Genomic DNA, 5353 nt, shown 5'->3' with positions numbered 1-5353 from the left:
GCCGGAAGTTATCGATCCACCACCCATTCAACCTCCCGTCTTCGTAAGGAACTTTCAAGGACCGACTCCCGTCTGGGGAAGTCACCTCCACCATTGGAGCCAACAGCAAAACCTACGCCCTCCCTACGGCATGTGCCGGGACTTCTATGATGTCCACGGCGGAGGTTCGGCTGATCGAGCACTCTCGGTAATGGTGGGTAAGTTAGCCAATCAGTCCTATCAATCTGGAGTTCAAGCTAGTCGACTCCGGGATGTCAACGTGGAAGTGCAAGTTCACACTTCTGACATCCGTAGGCTGGACAAGATACAAGACAATGCTCAACTCCAAACCGAAGCATTTCAAGTGCAAATGATTGCAGCCCTCGCCGAACTGAGGCAACAACAAGCCGCTTTTGATAGGCGTCTAATGGAGTCGAAGCAATCAGATGCGGAAAACAAGCTCCAAGCGCAACCTACGACGCAAGTAGTGCTTGTCAAGGACTCAAATTTTGTTATAGCTTAGGACCTCGGCTAAAAGTCTTTAAATTTCTCGAACTTTGTAACCAGAGACCCTTATAAGGGTCAAATTTTCATGATCGTTGTAACAACTTTTATATTAATATAAGTGACACTATTACTACTATGTTATGTATTTCGTTCGAACCTTGAATGGTCTTTGTGAAACCAAATACTTGTTTCATACCTTCAGTCTTACAAATAACTTTCATTCTTCTATTTTAAGACTCATACTATCATCTGTTGTTGAACTATAGCGATTTAGTTCATGAGACACATACATTTTTTATTCTATGAAATTCTTATCCCTGTCTTTTCAACCTATAGTTGAAGGATGCCTCCGCGTAGAAATCCAAGGCGAAACAACGGTGGGGAAGCACCAGTACCACCACCACCTCCACCACCTCAATTTGATGCTGTTATGTTTCAAGCAGCAGTCACCGCAGTGGTGGCAGCTGCCATGTCACAGATCAATAACTCGAGTACTAATGGCTCGGGATCTGGCACACACCTATCCAACCATGGCGAGAGTCATGGACCACCTCGAGAATGCACCTATAAGGACTTCACCAATGCCAAGCCCCGGATGTTTTATGGAACTGGTGGTGTGATGGCCCTGAGGCAGTGGATTGAAAGGACGGAGGCAGTCTTTGAAATCTGCTCCTGTCCCGAGCACAACAAAGTCAAATTTGCAACTTTCACCCTTATTGATAAAGCTTTAACTTGGTGGAATGGCCACGTTAAAGTACTTACCCTAATCGTGGCAAACTCCATAAGCTGGGAGAGCCTGAAAGCCATGATGATGAGAGAATACTGCCCACGGGGAGAGATTCAAAAGCTTGAACACGAGCTATGGACACTCGGAATGGTTGGTACCGACATCACTACTTATACCAACAGATTCTGCGAGCTGGCAATTCTTTGTCCAGATATGATTGCTCCCGAGAGCAAGAAAATAGAAAGGTACATCTGGGGACTGACGCCCCAAATTCGATCAAGCGTGTTAGCTTCCAAACCTGACACCTTTGAAAGTGCTAAGGAACTGGCACAATCTCTGATTGACTACGGAGGTCATCAGAACTCAACCACTTCTGCACCAGACCCACAGAAAGGAAACAACAACAACAACAACAACAACAACAATAGCAGAAAGAGAGTGTGGAATAAAGGGAAGTGTGGGTCTTCCCAAGAGCCCGCAAAGAAACAACTGGTTTCAGTGAATGCTGCCACTGTACCTACTATAGCTCCTACAAATACCTACCCAACAAAGCCTTATATAGGTAACCTCCCAAAGTGCACCAAATGCAATTACCACCACCATGGACCTTGTCGGGAAATGCAGTGCGCCAACTGCAACAGGAAGGGACACACAACCCGTTTCTGCAAGGACCCCGCAAAGCCGATCACTCAAGTTCCCGGTGCAGGTGTAGGACAGACTTGCTACGGTTGTGGCGAGGTGGGCCACTACAAGAGGAACTGTCCTAAGGCAGCAGGCACCGGAGGTGTGGACGAGTTTTGGCAATAGGCCACGACGAAGCTGTAGCTGACCCAACTATAGTTGCTGGTACGTTCCTTCTCGATAATTCATATGCATGCATACTATTCGATAGTGGAGCGGAGAGAAGCTTCGTGAGTCAAAACTTTATTCATTTACTTAAACCTAAACCTAGCAAGTTAGAAAAATCATTCACTGTAGAGATGGCCAATGGAAAAACCGAAAACACTAACTGCATATACATGGGCTGTACGTTAACATTAGACGGCCATTCTTTCCCAATCAATCTCATGCCGGTCCAAATTAAAAGTTTCGACGTCATAGTCGGCATGGATTGGTTGAGTCTTCTTCGCGCCGACATCATGTGCTTTGAGAAAGCAGTCCGTATTAATCTCCCTAACAACGAAACATTAGTTATCTACGGTGACAGATCTAGTACAAATCTTCGCATCATTTCGTGCATCCAAGCTCGCAAGTGCTTGCGGAAGGATTGTCGAGCATTCCTAGCACACATCGTTGATACAAGTCAAGAACTGAAGGACATCAAGGGCATCTCGGTAGTACGCGACTTTCCCGATATCTTTCCAGAAGAGCTACCAGGATTACCACCGCAACGCCAAGTAGAGTTCAGAATCGACTTAGTTCCAGGAGCTACCCCAGTAGCGAAGTCGCCTTATCGTCTCGCACCAGCAGAGATGCAGGAACTTTCCAGTCAACTTAATGAACTCCTTCAAAAAGGATTCGTAAGACCAAGTTTCTCACCTTGGGGAGCACCGGTCTTGTTTGTAAAGAAGAAAGACGGATCGTTCTGTATGTGCATCGACTACAGAGAACTGAACAAACTTACAGTCAAGAACCGCTATCCTCTACCCCGTATCGACGACCTATTCGATCAACTTCAAGGGGCGAACTACTTTTCAAAAATAGACCTACGATCCGGATATCACCAATTACGAGTTCTAGAGGGGGACATTCTAAAGACAGCTTTCCGAACTCGTTATGGACACTACGAATTTGTAGTGATGTCGTTCGGATTAACCAATGCACCAACAGTATTTATGGACCTAATGAATAGGGTATGCCACCCTTACTTGGATCAGTTCGTCATCGTCTTTATCGATGATATACTTATCTACTCTCGAAGTGAGGAAGAGCATAGTCAGCACCTACGAAAAGTCCTAGAAACACTGCGAACGGAGAAACTCTATGCGAAGTTCTCTAAATGCGAATTTTGGATTCGAAGAGTCGAATTTTTAGGCCACGTTGTTAGCGAGAAAGGTATACACGTGGACCCCTCCAAAATTAAGGCCATTGAGAACTGGTCGGCACCAAAGACACCTACAGAAATTCGTCAATTTCTAGGTCTAGCTGGCTACTATCGCAGATTCATAAAGAACTTTTCGAGCATTGCGAAACCTCTTACTTCGTTAACCCAAAAAGGCGTGGCCTTTGACTGGGAAGCGAAACAAGAGAAGGCATTCCAGACACTAAAGCAGGCCTTGTGCACTGCACTGATACTATCCCTCCCCGAAGGGATAGAAGATTTCGTAGTGTATTGCGATGCGTCAAATCAATGACTTGGTTGTGTTCTTATGCAGAGAGGGAAGGTTATCGCTTATGCCTCCCGACAGCTTAAGACACACAAAGTGAACTATACGACACACGATCTCGAGTTAGGAGCAGTGGTATTTGCTCTGAAGATCTGGAGGCACTACTTATACGGAACAAAGAGTACTATTTTCACCGATCACAACAGCCTTCAACACATTTTCGATTAAAAGGAACTCAACATGCGACAACGACGATGGTTTGAGTTACTAAATGACTACGAATGTGAAATTCATTATCATCCTGGCAAGGCCAACATAGTAGCTGACGCCCTCAGTCGAAAGGAATACACTGGTCGGAGGGTCAAATCTCTGACCATGACTATCCATTCCCACTTATCCACACAAATTAAGGAGGCACAAATGGAAGCTTTACAACCTGAAAATGTGGCGGGTGAATCCCTGCGAGGAATGGAAAAGAATCTAGAAGTCAAGGGTGGCGGAGCCTACTATCTCATGGACCGAATCTGGACCCCGAAACATGGTGGTTTCAGAAACGTAGTCATGACCGAAGCTCACAACTCAAGATATTTCGTTCACCCGAGTTCAGATAAAATGTATCTGGATCTTAAGAAATTGTACTGGTGGCCTAACATGAAAGCAGAAATTGCTACCTTCGTGAGGAAATGTCTTACTTGTGCTAAGGTTAAGGTCGAGTATCAGAAACCGTCAGGATTACTACAACAACCAGAGATACCAGAATGGAAGTGGGAGCGGATTACTATGGATTTCATAACCAAGTTACCCAAGACGACAAGTGGACTCGATACCATATGGGTCATTGTCGACAGATTGACCAAATCCGCGCATTTCCTACCCATCAAGGAGACTGACAAAATGGAGAAGCTTACAAGAACTTACTTAAGGGAAGTAGTGCGACTGCATGGTGTTCCGATATCCATTATCTCCGATAGAGATAGTAGATTCACTTCAAGATTTTGGCAGTCACTACAAAGTTCCCTGGGAACTAGGATAGACATGAGTACAGCCTACCACCCACAAATAGACGGACAAAGTGAGAGAATAATACAAACTTTAGAAGATATGCTGAGAGCCTGTGTGATTGACTTTGGAAAGGCATGAGATATCCATTTACCCCTTGTCGAATTTTCATACAACAATAGTTATCATACAAGCATAAAGGCTGCTCCGTTTGAACCCCTCTATGGTCGAAAGTGCAAATCCCCTCTATGCTGGACTGAAGTTGGCGATACCCAGTTAGCTAGAGGAAGAGTTCCTGAAAGCACTCTCACCGGTCCGGAAATCATACGAGAAACGACAGAGAAGATCGTTCAGATTCGTGAACGATTGAAAGCCTCTAGAGACCGACAGAAAAGCTACGCTGACCAAAGGAGGAAACCTTTGGAATTCCAGGTAGGAGACCACGTCTTATTAAAGGTCTCACCATGGAAGGGTTTAATACGCTTTGGAAAGTGTGGGAAACTAAATCCAAGATACATAGGGCCTTTCGAGATTCTTGCCAGAATCGGCCCTGTGGCTTACAAGCTTAACCTACCGCGCGAACTTAGTAACATCCATCCAACCTTCCACGTCTCAAACTTGAAAAAGTGTCTGTCCGACGAGACTCTTGTTATTCCACTCGACGAGATCGAGATCAACGAGAGCCTTAACTTTGTGGAAGAACCAGTAGAAATCATGGACCGAGAGGTCAAACAAACAAAACAAAGTCGCATACCCATCGTGAAGGTTCGCTGGAACGCCAAGCGGGGACCTGAATTCACATGGGAACGCGAAG

This window comes from Lactuca serriola, chromosome 6 (assembly GCF_051521515.1).
Source record: "Lactuca serriola cultivar US96UC23 chromosome 6, Lser_US96UC23_V15, whole genome shotgun sequence".
Classification (NCBI taxonomy): domain Eukaryota; kingdom Viridiplantae; phylum Streptophyta; class Magnoliopsida; order Asterales; family Asteraceae; genus Lactuca; species Lactuca serriola.
The sequence above is the reverse complement of the archived record's forward strand: the minus strand, read 5'-3'. Positions refer to the sequence as shown.